Consider the following 16,628-nt stretch of genomic DNA (forward strand, 5'->3'; position numbering starts at 1 on the left):
AAGTAACATACACATATGTACACACATTCATAGGCAGACATGTACATACATACATATTGTACATGTATTTGTATGCACACAATGTAAATACATTCTGTATCTATAAATTTATACATAGTATGTACAAACACAAGTGTACCATTACCCCTTATGATATAATATGTATGTTCTTTCTCACTGAGTCAAAAGATCAAAAATGTGTAAACAATAATAGAACAAATCTATTTTTCTCCCGGCTACTGAAGAATGAATAAGGTGAATCATCATTAGTTTGACATTCTTCCTTTATTTTTTTATAAAGACAACCTTCACAGAAAGATCAGAAGCTTCTAAGTTGATTTTTCAAAAGTAGAAGCAGTAACAAAACTAAGTTTTGCAGTATAAACACCATTTCCTGGGAGTCCTGAAAGTATCACAAATTCATGGTGTGACTAGGGTATTTATAAAATCTGGACTTTAGATTCTTTGTGTAATCAAAGCAGTGAAAAAGAGCAGTGGCATCCAATATATTTTTAAACTTCAATACACTGTAATAAATGCATTTAAGAATAACAGACTAGATGACATAGACCAACCTCCTTTTCAGAGGACATTTAGAAAAGCGTGAAATTTTAGAAATGCCATTTTGAAAGAACTAACAAACAAACAAGATAGTGAATAAATACTGATTCAAATTGAAAAATGGACAGAAATCCAAAGTTATTCATTTGATTGTGGACAATTTTTGCCTTTGGAGGATGTTGATCTCAAAGACAAGGATTAAGATTGTGCAATGCTTTTGACAGCCTTCAAGTTATAGTGTGAAATTAAAATCCAAAAAATGTCATAGTGAACCCTCATTACTTTGGGAAGGAATCCTAAAAACTCAAATTCTAGGAGTACAGGGAATTAAAAAAAATAAATAAAAAACTCAAATTGACTGACTCCCTCTGTGACTGTCTTGGATGACCCAGAAAAATTTAACCCCGACAAGACAATTGCCTTTTTGTTGTCTTTGAGCACGTATCAGAAGCAAATTGGAATCTTCTCTAGAGAATGACATCGTGCAGGACCTCAGTTATTTCTACAATTTCTCAAAATATATATCCCTCTCATAATCGATACATCCAGATATTGGAATTATCAAATAGTTAACTTCAAAATAACTATTCTTTCTTTATTCAATGAGATGTTAAAAATTAAATATTGCAATAGAGAATTGGAAACCATAAAATGAAGTAAATTTGAAAAAGTACTAAGTAGAAATTCTAAAAATTAATATATTGACTAAAATTAAGACAAAATTAAAATTAGTGAGTATAATTAGGAGTAAATGGAATACAGAAATAAAGTTAAATGAACAGATAACCAGAAATCCATTATATGTTTCAATCTCAAGATAGAGATTTTAGCAACTCAAGGTAAATGAAAAAAACCCAACTGAGGTATGAAATTATTTTAAACTGATTGTTTAAAATAATGGAAATACAACATCTAAACACAGTAGGAAGGTAAACAGAGCAGAGAGGGATACATGTAGCCTTAAATACATATATTAGAAAAATTTAAAACACAAAATCAATAAACTTTATATATATTTATAAATAAATATATACACATAGAAAAAAGTAGTAAAATATAAAGAGATCGCCTAATAAAAATTATATAAAGAAATCACCTAATAAAAATTACAAAAGCTATTTATGACTCTTTTAAAAGACTAAATGAGACTGATAAAAAATGAGACAGTCAGTGTTAGGAATTAAAAGGAACTTTCACTCTAGACTCTGCATATGTTAATGATATATTAAAATAATTCTTGGATAAAGCTAATAACAACATCTTTGAAAGTTTAAAAGAAAGGGACAAATTCCTAGAGAAACTTACAACTACAACTTATCGAAACTAACATAATGACATAGAAAATTAAGTATTTATCTATAATTTGTTATTCATATTTTTAAATGTATAGAAAAGTAAAAAGACTTTCATAGCAAATGTTCACGTACTCAGCACCTAGATTCTATTAATACTTTACTACACTTGTTTTATTACATAACTCTAAACATTCCTCTTGCTAGCCATCAATCCATTTTATTTTGGAAGCATTGGGAAATAAATAATAGACATTAGTACAATTCCTCTAATTTTTATGTGCAACTTTCTATTGATGGAAAACTTGCATATAATGAATTTTACAAATTTTAAGAGAATGTTTAGTGGGTTTGACAAATGCATAGACCTGTGTAGCCCTAAAACCTTCCAAGGTATAGAACATTGCCTGATGGCCCCTTCTAGTCAACTCCTGTTTCCTCCAAAGATAATCATGTTTAAATTTTTTACCATAATTTAATTTTGTCTGTTCTAGAATTAATATAAATGGAATCATAGAGCATACACTTTTTAATGTAAAGCTCCTTTCACTTAGTACAATGATTTTGAGATTCATATTGGTCATTGTGTATAAGTAGTTTATCTCTTTTTGTTGCTGAGTAGTATCTCATTGGGTGACTTTACTGCATTTTTTTAGCCATTCTTCTATTGATGGATACCAAGGTTATTTTTAGTTTTGGACTATTATGAATGAAGCTGATATGAACATCCTTAAGAAGTCATTTCTAAAATGTATTCAGAAATTAAAAGAACAAGACATAGTTAAGATACTTTTGAAAAATAGAGTTTGAGAGTTTGTATTACAGGATTTCAAGCCTAGGATAGACAAATAGACCAAAGAAAGATAATAGAAAGCTGGACACAATCACACACACACACACACACACACACACACACACACACACACAGGGGAACTTAATTTACGACAAAGGTGGCACTATTAGTAATCATAAAAATATGTCTACCATTAGCAGTATAATTTGTGCCACTGGCAATAGTCCTTGGAGTTCATTGATATTATTGATTTATTGATGTTCTTAGTTTTCAATCATCAGTTTTATGTTTTTCCATGAAGTTTCGAGTTGAGGTTTTGGTGTAAAAAGTTCACTTTTCTTCAAGGTAGTTGGTATACAAAGAATTATTCTTTATAATTTTAGTTTCCCTGAGTCTCTCTCTCTGCAAGGCCAGACTCCAATCAACAGTCTATTAAAGTCAAATACCTACAAAATAGAAAGCAATAGTTACTTGTTCTCAATATAAATCTTGTCCCTCTTTGCTGAATTAAGAGTTCCTTTTAGATTGGTTTAGGAAAACCAATTAAAAAATCCCCCAATATTTGCATTAAAAAAAAGAAAATACACCATAAAGAACTAATGATTGATACATTGTAAGGGTGATATACTTTTAAGCACACAGTTTTTCCAATTAAAACTTGCCAAGAGGAACAAATTATCAACTCTTGTTTTGATACAATGGGAGATATAATTGTATACTCCTATTTTTCAGTCCAATTTGCATTTGATTAAACTTTTCATTTTGATTTTCAATACATAAGAGCTGATGAGAAAGATATATCCATGTGAATAGTAAATGTTGTAAGAAATAAAAAAAAATTACCTTGGAAGTAGGCTTCCTAGAGTATGTTGCTCTTTCAATGGTAAAAAGTAAATCAGAAGGTGAAAAATGTTAATTATGTCCAGAGAGTGTAAAATAGAGATGAGTGTGGAAGTATTTACATGTGGCCATAACATGGGACATGAAATGAATGTTTGGTTTATTTTTCCCACTTCCATCATCCATGGGCTGTGTAGGAACATGTGAGGATGTTCTATATTAGCATATTATATCAGGACACTATATCAGAATAGGCAAAGTTAAGGGGAGCCCTACACAAGTGTCAATCATTGTCTCCTACTCTATTCCTAGGTGGGAAGAAACAGAGCCAATTGTTTTGCTTTGCCATGAAAATAATTAAATGAAAAGCTTCTTATTGAAAGAGAGGTAGAAAAAAGTTGAAAAAGAAAGTGGATAGGAGACATGTGAGAAATATTAGGTCAATCCACAAAATTAGGAATGCACCTAATAATCACTTCTGTAATATAAGACGATTCTTGATACTATGAGACTGGCCACTTCCCACTTGTAGTCGGCTATATGGCAAACCCTATGATAAATCCAGAATTTTTTTTTTAACAAGGGGAGTACTATGATGGCAAGGTGGTTGATCTAATGGTTAGCTTAGAGTAGATACAGAAGTTATCTAGGTTCATGAAGATGTTAGCCTTCTGGTCAAGCAGCTGCCAGTCAAGATCTCCTAAGCCTCACTCACATGTCATATTACAGAGGAATCACTGAATGTCCTGGGCAATGAATGAGAGCAAGTGAGATAGCAGAGACTGAGCTCCTGGGCACCACCTATGCATAGCTGAGATTTGATGGAAACATTAGTAGAGAAAGCCAGCGAAGAACCCCACAACCAGGTGTGGATCTCCTATCACCATGGTATGTATCCACAGTATGTTCCTCTGACTTTTCCCTATTTCCTCTAGGTGATGGTCCAGAAGATAGAGGATAGAGGAGAAAAAGGAAGAACTCTTCAAATATAGTAAAAATTCAGAAAGGAAGCTTCTAATCATGACGAGTTCTTGAATTATGTTAATCATGTTAGACCTTGAATTAGATTATATAGCTTGTCCAAAAGGTATGGAGATTTAGACTAGAAGAAAGAAAAAAAGAAAGAAAGAAAGAAAGAAAGAAAGAAAGAAAGAAAGAAAGAAAGAAAGAAGGAAAGAAAGAAAGAAAGAAAGAAAGAAAGAAAGAAAGAAAATATATCCTTAAATTAAAATTAACTATCTCACTGTAGTTGCCAAAAGAAATGAGTAACCCCTAAGGGAAATTTAGCTATGTAATAAAAAATCAGTGCCTTTGCACATCTGACTGGTAGTTATCCAGTTTATACCACTTATAAAAATGAGATTTATGGGGCTCCTGGGTGGCTCAGTTGGTTGAGTGTCTGACTTTGGCTCAGGTCATGATCTCACAGTGTGAGTTTCAGGCCCACATTGGGTTCTGTGCTGATGGCGTGGCACCTGCTTGGGATTCTCTCTCTCTCTCTCTCTCTCTCTCTCTCTCTCTCTCTCTCTCTCCCTCCCTCCCTCCCTCCCTCCCTCTCTCTTTACCCCTCCCCTCTTGCTCACTCTCTTTCTCTCTCAAAATAAGTAAAGAAACTTAAAAAAATAATAAAAATAAATAAAAATGGGATTTAGCAAGATGAGAAAACATAAATGTTGCTTCTGCTCTGGGCCCTGCATGACCCCCTTCATTCTTTCTGGCTTTATCAATCTAGTAGCCTGTCAATCTAAATTCTCTGCGACAGTAAGCACTTCTATTCCTTCCACTTAGGTAAGTGAGTCTTTAAAAGGTTAGGTATAAGAAATGTATTAGAATCAACATGGCTTCTGTGGGAGAATATAGAGTGCTTCCAGTATAATATGAAGTCGGGAGAAAGATTCATATGTATGAATAGATAAGACAAAATGTCATCAACAAGAGATAAAGTAGTTTCAAGTTTGAGGAAGCAGAGGAAGAGAGAGATAATAAGATGTTTCATGATTAAAAAAAATTTTTTTTTTTACATTTATTTATTTTTGAGAGACAGAGGGAGACAGAGCACAAGTGGGGGAGAGGCAGAGAGAGAAGGAGACACAGAATCCGAAGCAGGCTCCAGGCTCTGAGCTGTCAGCACAGAGCCCCACACAGGGCTCGAACCCACAAACCTCGAGATAATGACCTGAGCTGAAGTCGGACGCTCAACTAACTGAGCCACCCAGGTGCCCCTCATGATTTTTTTTAAAATAATGTTTATTTATGTTTGAGAGAGAGAGAGAGAGACAGAGTGTGAGCAGGGGAGGAGCAGAGAGAGAGGAAGACACAGAATCTGAAGCAGGCTCCAGGCTCTGAGCTGTCACCACAGAGCCTTACATGGGGCTCAAAATCCCAAACCACAAGATCCTACCTGAGCTTCAGTCAAAATCTTAACTGACTGAGCCACCCATGCACCCAAAGATGTTTCGTGATTGATGAAGAATGTCAAAACAAACAGGATCCATACCCCATATCTTTTTTACTATGAGCATCATCATGCTTTACAGTATATACTCTTAAAAAAAGAAATGATAGCAACTGTAAGTCATGAGAAACAGCAAAACAATGATACTCATCATGAGATAATAATCACCTACTTCAGAAAAGTTTTTCAAAACTCAAGCTTCTGTATCCTTAATAGGCTATTTATTGAAGGGTAAAAAAAAAATTATAACTCCCTTGAACAGCAAGCACAATATCATGATTTTCTTCTGCTAAAGATAGAAAACCTTTACACATGTCTATTGGCAATGGTGATTCACAAATGTCAGCATGATGCCTTGTTTTTTAACTTTATCAGTAATATCAGTAGTACTCTACTTGATTTCAGTCACTCTGAGGAATCCAAATACACACTACATTCTCTAGGGCCTTAGGTCCTAAAAAGAAGACATCAGTTCAAAATAAGCAAAAAGCAGAAAGGTCAAAAGGGGTTTTAAGAGAACTTGTAGCCAAAATGAGGGGAAAAATATGTGTGTATGGGGTGTGCATTAAAATTTCACCAAAAATTATATTATAATTATTCTAATACATAAGGCTTTCAAGTCCTATTTTTTTCACTATACTTTATTTATTATTGATGGCTGATAAGAATGTCAAGTATATTCTAATATATCCTGTAGATATGATCTCTGAATTACTTTATGGAGTCACATCTACCTCTTTCTACACTGACTGCTGAAAATTGTGCAGTTTTATAGATGGAAATAGAGTATCTTTTGTAAATTATTAGTGAGATGTTAATAAATATTCCATGACAAAAGGGACTATAATTGATAAGTTTGAGAAGTGTTAGTTTAAAAAGTTAAATAACTTTGTGTATTTCAGGGTTTCTCAAAAAATTTGCTAGGGGCGCCTGGGTGGCGCAGTCGGTTAAGCGTCCGACTTCAGCCAGGTCACGATCTCGCGGTCCGTGAGTTCGAGCCCCGCGTCAGGCTCTGGGCTGATGGCTCGGAGCCTGGAGCCTGTTTCCGAGTCTGTGTCTCCCTCTCTCTCTGCCCCTCCCCCGTTCATGCTCTGTCTCTCTCTGTCCCAAAAATAAATGAAAAACGTTGAAAAAAAAAAATTTGCTAATGAGAATCCTAAGAATATATGAGTGGAAGATGTCCTGCTTAGGAAGTCATAAGGGTGATTAAGAGACAAGATTACTCAACATGTGGGGAGTGGTATTTTACTGGATTTTAAAGTCACTAATGTGGTACAAGGAGCCCAGGAAATGAGGCTGGAGAAATAGGCAGAAATCAATTATGTGGGGCTTTGTCGTTATTCTAAGAGGAGTGGAAAGTCCTTGAAAGATTTCAAACAGAAGAGTAAGTAACCTGGGTGTTCAAAGATGATTCTGGCAGCATTGCAGAATGGATTTGGGTGTGGAAGAAAGCAAGGAGGTCCAAGTCAAGAGAATATACCAACAGTTGAGAGGAGGTAAAGATCTTTAGATCTTCAGTCCCTCTATGACCTACAGCTGTTCTAGTCAAAGGAGATATCAGTGAACAAGATAGATAAAGACTCTACTTATTTAGAATGTATATTCTCCTGGATCCAGAAATATAAACAGATATGTAGGCAAACTCACTGCATAAGTAATAAAGATTTAAATGATCGTAATGACTCTGAAGAAAACAAATCAAATACAAGACTATTTGTAAAATAATAAATTAGAATTCATAGAATTGAAAATAACATTCTTAAAACTAAAACCTAAGTGGACAAGTTAAATAGAGACAGCTGAAAGAAAAAGGTGGACAGGAAGATATTAACTAGAATGAAACACAAAGTGAAAAGATTTGAAAAGCAGGTGGGAAAGAAATTGAGAGAAAAGGAGAAAATTTATGATGATAAAGGTCAGAAAATCTGCTACCTTTGGGTGGTTATTTATTGTGACACAATGACAGCCTTCTGAAAATGTTCCATATCATTGGTGTGTACAAAAATAAGTTTGTATCAAGCCACATTCTTATAATTGGCTCAATGTACTGTATGTTAGCAATACCTCAAAAAAAGTAAAATCAAAACAAAATATAAAGTGGATAGAAATAAAAATTGAAAAATATGTTTATTGGAACTTTATATTCAGAGAAGTAAGGGAATAGATGAAAAGCAAAGAGAGAAAACCTGGAAAATTTCCAATGGTGGTTTGTTTAATCTTTGTTTTTGTTTTTGTTTTTTAATAGTAGAAACATGAAGGAAAAAGAGACTATAAAATTAACTTTAACAGGGGAGAAGAGAGTTTGAATTTTGCTTATCTTAGTGTTTTTAAAGATATTTGCAGTACCTCTGTAGCTTCATAAGGTTCATACAGAACGTTCATATAATATAGTGTGAGGGACAATCTATAACACATGGATACTGGATATTCAACTGAAAATTATTCTAGGTGTTCATTTAAAGCAAAGGCCTCAAAAAAGGCAACAGAAAACTTCTTTTTAAAGTTATTTTTCTATTTATTTTTGAGAGAGAGAGAGAGAGAGGAAATGCACAAGTGGGGATGGGCAGAGAGAGAGAGAGAGAGAGAGAGAGAATCCAAAGCAGGCTCCAGGCTCTGAGTTGTCAGCACAGAGCCCAATGTGGGGCTCAAACCTACGAACTGTCAGATCGTGACCTGAGCTTCACTGACTGAGCCACCGAGACACCCCACAACAGAAGATTTATTGAAAAGGAACTAGAAGGTTTTATGCTAAGTGAAATTAGTCAGTCAGAGAAAGACAAATGTCATATGACTTCACTCATATGAGGAATTTAAGACACAAAACACATGAACATAAGGGAAGGGAAGCAAAAATAATATAAAACAGGGAGGGGGACAAAACATAAGAAACTCTTAAATATAGAGAACAAACAGAGGGTTGCTGCAGGGATTGTGGGAGGGGAGATGGACTAAATGGGTAAGGGGCATTAAGGAATCTACTCCCCAAATCATCGTTGCACTATATGTTAACTAACTTGTATGTACATTAAAAAAATAATGAGAATAAAAATAAATAAATAAATTGATTAATTAAAAAAAGAGAATCTGGGGGCGCCTGGGTGGCACAGTCAGTTAAGCGTCTGACTTCAGCTCAGGTCATGATCTCCTGGTTTGGGGGTTCGAGCCCCACGTCAGGCTATATGCTGACAGCTCAGAGCCTGGAACCTGCTTCAGATTCTGTGTCTTCCTCTCTCTCTGCTCTCTTCTGCTCATTCTCTGTCTCTCATATATGAATAAATTAAAAGTAAATAAATAAATAGAAAAAAGAATCGAACCTTAACCAACTGAGACACCCAGGTGCAAAAAAAAACATAAACACATAAATACATAAATACATACATACATACATACATACATACATACATACATACATACATAATAAAAATAAAAAAAGAAAAGGATGTTAGGACTTGGAATGTAAAGAGAAATGGTGCTATAGCTCCATTACTACTTTCAAAGCAACTGGTGACCTTTAGATTAATCACAACTGTTATACTTTTTTATAACTTTATAGGAAGCCATGAGAGGTATAAGCAAATCTTCTTGAGCTTGTAGGTTCCAGGATGCTAATTGAACAAATAAATATTAAAACGAGAACAGTCTTCTTAATAAGCCTTCCAGGGTTGTACTTTCAACTTTCCCCATTATTTATTTTTCTTCATCCTTCATTTTCATGCCTCCATTCTTTTCCTATGATATACAGTTTTATATTCCACAGTGACTATTGGAAAAGCCATGTCATCTCATAAGCAAAGTCCAGCCTATGGTTCTCTACTGCATCTTCAGTATAATGCACAGAATTTTGCATAATTTGCACTACAGAGATGCCTGTAACAACTCGATTTTCTGTTTACTCATGCACAAAAATATTACTGAACATTCTGTAACAGGTTAGATTCTCCAGAAGATACTAGAGTAGAATTTCTGATGTAAGATGTATATTAAGAAATAGCAGTGAAAGGAAGGATCAGAGAGGAAGAATTTAAGCCATGATATAAGTCTACATAGTGTTGGCCAACTTAGCTGAGAACTCTCAAATGACTACTGCCCATCAAAATGTCCTATGTCAGACATAAATGGCTGAGATTTTCTATTCTGTCTCACTAGAGACCAGAGTTCAGAGTTGTTGGGATGGTAAGCACAAAACCTCCCAGTAGGTACTGGAGATAATGATAAATGGGCCCATTCCTATTTATATCTCATTACCAGAGCCATGTATTTTTCCTTTTCAGGATAGAGTACTACTTTTTGTTCTCTGATTTTATTAATATACTGCATGCTAGAGGATAGCAAAACATCCTCACAGAGTATTGTCTCTGGGCGGACACTTCAGTTATATCTTCAACAGCCATGACAATGCTGTAACAACTTTAAGTACATGATACAATAAATATATTTATTTTCTGTTCATGATCCCTCACCCAACCTATTAAATTATTTCCCTGGTCAGGCATGTTTTTATGTAAGATTCCACATGGAAAAAAGCAAACACTTTCACATGCTATCATACTGCTGACTGGTCTCTATGGTCATAGAAGGTGACCAAATCATGGGTGGAATATATGACAATCTTTGTGAGAATAAAGTATCATTATAAGATGGAAAAGTCCCAGTGTAGTCAATTTAAACCATGCAGTTTGTCTGTCTTTGAGAAACTGTGCTGTATGAAAGGCTTAGCACTTTTCACTATTGTTGGCAGGGTGTACATTTGACATCAGCAGTAGATGGTTCAGTATTGATAAGTGTAAGTATGGGTTCATCGTGTTGGCCGTTGGTAGCCTCCATATCTATCAGTGTGGCCACTCTCTTCATGTATTCATTATGGCAGGATTGGGTTGCCCAAGACAGAGGGGCCTATAAAACTTCTGTCAATGTCCATTAACACCCACATACTGAAATAACCAAGCACCCAATTATATATAAACTAAATTGTTTTCATTGTCCTTTCCCTTTAGCTGGTCATATGGAATTCTTCCATAAAATCACAGGCACATACTGAAGGAACAGTGCTGCTGTGGAAGTGGCAGATGCCATACTGCTTGTGACTTCTTGTCTTGCTTATTCTCGTGTATGCCTTTACCACTTTATTTTACAATAGATTATTGCTAGACCTTCATGACCACATGACTTGGTAGATCTCCAGGACCCAGTTCATATACTAGCTCCAGCCACATATTCATTTAGTATCTCCTGGTCAAGTCTTCTTCCATACCTCCCAGGGCCTAGGAGCATGTAAGAGTTGTTTTTTAAAAGGCATATAATTCTCTTATGGAGATTGCAAGGCCTTGCTTCAGAAATTCAGGGCCTGTGACATAATGCTTTTAATATGACTTGTTACATACTCCACATGGAATCTTTTCCCTCCACTGATACTCTCAATTTCATAAAGTCTTCCAGATTATAAGGCCCAGTGACAGGGATGCTTATACCACACCTTAGATCTACTCCAGAGGTCTTTCCTGCTTTAAGACCCACTCAGAGCTGGAAGCCTTTTGCATGCCAGATTCATGACCAGAGCATATTCCCGTGTGTGAAATTTATTGTTTCTAAAATATGAAAAGGTCCACAGGAAATTGTGCTTCCTACTTTGCAATTGGCCATGCAAAGTGCACTAATTTATCTTTTACTGTGGAGATTATGTTTTTTTTTCCCACTGGAATAATTTTTGATATATATGTATATATATTAATATATTTAAATATGTATTTGTAACAGAATCTCTTTATTAAAGCTTATTTTAAATTTTTTATTCATTTTTGAGAGACGTGGGGGAGGGACAGAGAGAGAAAGGGAGAGAATCCCAAGCAGGCTCCATGCTCAGCACAGAGCCTGATGAGGGACTTGATCCCACAACCCTGGAATCATGACCTAAGCGGTAACCAACAGTCAGACATTAACCTACTGAGCCACCAGACACCCCTATTTTTAATATTAAAATACAAAAAAATAAGCACATACTTTTTTGTTTCTTTTTTGGACAATTATATAGGTCTATTAGCCAAAATGGGCAAAGGCAATGAGCTCCTTTCTTGTCCTCTACAGTCCTCATCCTGTGTTTGAAACTGCTGCAGCCCTCCCTCCTTTCCAACATAGAAATTCACAGTGACATTTTACACTACAGCTGTGACACATTATGCATTTCATATTGTGTGTGTGTCCCTTTCCTACATCTCCATACTTGAAAACAAAAATATTCAGGGGTACATCCTTCCCAGTGGCATCAGTTCCTATGCCACAATGGGAGGTTGAGATCTTCTGGTCACAAATTATTTAGTGAAAGGAGTAGGGTGGCCAGAGCTGGAGTAACCATTTGCAGAGCCGTACTCTGGTATCAGAAGGAGGACAGAAGAAATGGGACAGTGCGGAGGGCACGGTTGCAAGTTGGTAGTCTCAGTGAGAAACTGGGGAGAATTCTCCCCACCAGGTTTAGATAAATCAATGTGCCAAAATTTAAAAAATATATATAACCTAAAAAATAATCAGTAGTTCAAACACTATTGAAATTTCAAAGTGGCCCCAACAAGACAAATCATATAGCAGTAATAATCTAGATCTTTCCAGGAAGTGAAGGTAGAGACCGTAGCATTCCTCCTGAGAGCCTTGTGTTCCCTGCTAGGTATCTGCCCTTACTACAGTTGTTGCTACTGCTCCATTTGCAAGTTCTCAATCCCAAACACAACAGGAAGAACCAGGACCATGAAGGAAATGGTCCCAATCCACAAGGCTTCCCTGGAAAACCGACACATTTTTTGAGCTACAAAGGGGGAGTTCCAAAGTAGCTCCCTCTGCAGAATGGACTCTCTGGGACCATCTTCATAAGACTCCACAGTCTCTCCAACAGTCTCATCTAGCTCCTCATCATCTTCCTTCTCCAGCTCCTCCTCAGGCTTCTAGGCACCATCTTTTGAAAGCAATTCATCCAGGGACAGGGACACCCTAGAGCTGCCAGTGGCAGTGGTGGACATAGCTCTAGAGATTATGTCTTGACATGCTTTGGACCACTAGATCCTTAAAAATATTATGGATATGACAAACCCTTTGGGTATTCACAGGACTAATCTCCTGATATCTGGAGTGCATGTGTCTTGCCATGACCTTTAGTATGTCCAATTCTTACTCGGCCTACCCAATCAATACGTCATCAGTGTAAGATCTATTTGGTGTTCAACAAACTATTCAGACAGTCCAGGTCTCTTTGTACTATATTATGAAAGAGGGCAGAAAATAAACATAGTCTGGGAGAAAAATAAAAATATATATTCTCTTCTTCACGTGAATGCTAAACTGTTTCTCTCTTCTGATAATAATGGAAAAGAGTTCAGTTGCCAAATCAATGGCTCATGCTATGTGTCTGAGTATTCCTAATATACTCTAGCAAAAATACCGCATCTAGCATGTTGGTTGTAGTCAAGGGTATGACTTCATTGAGCTTGAAATAGTCTGCAACAATTCTCCAGGGTCTATCTTCTTTCTGCAGGAATCATTCTGGTGAATCAGATAAAGATATGACAAACTACTGTCCCAAATCCTTTTGGATTCTTAAGGGTGGCACTAATTTCTGCCAAAATCTTGCCCAGAAGATGGTGTTGGTTTTGATTTACTGTCTTGGCTGGATATAAATAATTGCAAAATCTTCCTTTTGACTTTACTTATTAGGTTAGCCTGTGTCCTATGGAGTAAGAACCCAGTGTGGGGATTGTGCCAGCTTGCAAGTATGTCAGTCCCAATTATATATTTGGGTACCAGGAAAGTGATGATTGGCTGTCTTTGCAAAATGAAGGTATGCAGTGTAAACCAGACTTTGTTCAAGACTCCTTTTGTTATTCCAGCCCTATGTAGTCGCACTTTAAAGGTTCCGTGATAATGCTTCAGATCTCTGGCTATCAATGGCCTCTCAGATTCAGTGTCATCAGTTTCCATGATCTGGATATCCCCTTTTGCTGAATGCACAATTCGCTGTCTAAATGGTGATACATCCCTTTGAGAGAATTATTGGAAGAACCATTATCTTGTATACTTGCTGTGTTGTGTAGGATATTTCTTCCTGAATACCCAGCCACAACTTCAGCTGATGGATTCCAGGGTGGTCAAATGGCTCAACTGTGGGAACCATATATGGAATCATAACTTTTTATTAGGGTCACAGCCCTCAATAATCCAGTCATTCATTCTTTTTTTCTTGCTTACTATTACCCTTGTCAGCTACTGTTATTTGTCTCAGTGATGACATATTTTATTAAACATCCCCATAACTCTGTGGTTCAGAATATATGGGGTGTAACTTTGACATTGTTATGTTGTTGCAGTAATTGTGATCCCCCTCTAACTTCTGGAAGTTAAGTGCCTCCACTTGACTTCTAATGTTTCTATCATCCCCATGCTATATTTAAACTAAGTTCTGTAATAGCTTCTAATATCAACTTGGGTGAACAACTCTAGGTTTTTCTAGAACTGGATGGTTTCCTAGGATGTAGAGTCTTCAGTACTAAAACTAGGAGAATTGGTCATCCTACATACCACCAGTCCTGGGCAAGAAAGGAGAGCCATCACTAAACTTTTTAATTCATGCTGGTACCTCTCTACCAGAATATTTCTCATGGCCTGGGTAAATAATGTGACCTCTGGGTCTCACTGGGAGTCATAATTACCTATTTTATCTCTGACCACACATAGTCTACACTATGAAGCATATCTCATTCCCCCAAATTTCTCATCCCAACCCTTAGTGTTTGCCATGGTAGTTCTGGTATTTCAGTTCATTCAGTGAAATTTAGGATCAATTTTCCATGCATCTAAGAGGCATACTAGTAATGAATTAACACCATTTTCTGGTATAAATGTAAATTTCTTGGGGTCTTTTTCATGATGCTAAATATTGTCTCTTGACAAGTGCCCTTAAGTAAAAAACCTCTTTCCTATCCAGTTTTATGGTTAACATTCCCTGCCCTCTGTCCTCCGCCCTCCCACCAGAAGAGATCAGCTTTCTTGCTTGTAAAGAGGACTCTGGGTTTCTTAGCTGGTTTTAAGTTCCCTGTCACCTACCCTCAGTTCTTCATTGTCTTTCACTAGAGCACCAGTGGTTCCTAGGAATAGTGATCCAATTCCTTATCCCTACAGCCACTAAATCTCCAATACATTTCTAATGCGTAACACATCACATGTTATACACTAGAAACACAGGAATAGTTTCACAGTTCATCACTGGTGAAGTTTTAAGAATTGGACTGCCATCCTGTGCCTGTGGCTTCTGTGTTCCATCTATCACTGGTCCTAGGGTCCTCACTGCCAGCCAGGTAGTGAATCATCCAACTCTAAAATCTCCTCACCTGCTTTTTTGGATTACTCCCAGTGCCAACTATTGCAACTTGGGTTCTCCAGAAGTAGACACTGAGATGGAGTTTAAGGTGTGAGATGATTATGAGGGATCAACACCAATGGAAGAAAGGGGGAAGAAACATTAATGAGCAGAGAGAGAAGTCAAGCTGCAGCACAGGCCCAACATGTCCTTGATCCATCGATGAGGAGCCCATCAGATTGTTCCGTGTTGAACCAAAGATCATGGGCCTTTATATGACTCCTCTCAGTCACTGGATGGAGACTATGCTGGCTATGAGATCTCTGCAGCTGGCTATGAGGCAGTCCCTGAAGGATCTCACAGCAGGAGGATACATGGCTGGTTGCAGCAAGTCCTTCTTTGAAGAGAGATCTGGAGGTGGACCTCATTGTCTCCACTTTGTTCTCTGATATCATGCTATCTGAGGTAAAGAAAGCAATATACATTAAATGATCATTTTTTGCCCTATTATTACTTGCATTTGTATCCTGGACAAGAATATTTATAGATATTAAATACATGTGACCATTTTAATAGTGATTGCAATTATGCATAAAATTGACACCATCATCCTAGTAAAATTAATGATATGCATAAGCTATATGTAAAGATAGGGTATTGAATAAAAGCTTGGTCCTATGTGTACTAATTATAATAAAAGCATAGGGAATTAGGATAGAGTTCAGCTGCTTGCAATAAAAACCTGACAAGAAATAGCTAACAGTGGTACAAGTGGGTAATTAGGTTGGTCTTTCTCGTGTTACAAGTAGTGGGAAGGTTAGCATTACAGGGCTGGATTTGCTGCTTGTAGTCGCAGTCTCCTTTTGTCTTTCTTCTCCTCTATTCTTAGCTTGTCTTTTCTCCCCATGTTAATAAGATGGCAGCTACAATACAGGCATGAGACTCTGCATCAGACACAAAGGGAAAGGGTAAATGGTAAAGATGGTTGATGACTCTTTTCCTTTTATCAGGAAAAAGAAAATGCCTTCCCAGAATCTTCCTGACTCGGGAGATTTATGCTTATATCTCAATGTTTAGAATTATGTCACATGGTCACCAGTACCTGCGAGGATGCCTGTAGGTGCCGTTTTCTACCTGAGCACATTAGTATCCAAAACTATATCAAGATTCTTTTACCAAGGAAGAGCAGAATGCAACCTGCAGTGTTTGCCACAGGGCATGTTTAAATTTTTAAATGGCTAACCACTGATTCTTAATACTATTAATATTGTGGAAACAAACTTTATAGGGAATTTTAGTGTTTCTAACATTGAATATACTCTAACACACTATGTTAAGCTTCTTTTATTTACA

The sequence above is a fragment of the Panthera onca genome, chromosome C2 (genome assembly GCF_046562875.1).
Source record: "Panthera onca isolate mPanOnc1 chromosome C2, mPanOnc1 haplotype 2, whole genome shotgun sequence".
Taxonomy (NCBI): domain Eukaryota; kingdom Metazoa; phylum Chordata; class Mammalia; order Carnivora; family Felidae; genus Panthera; species Panthera onca.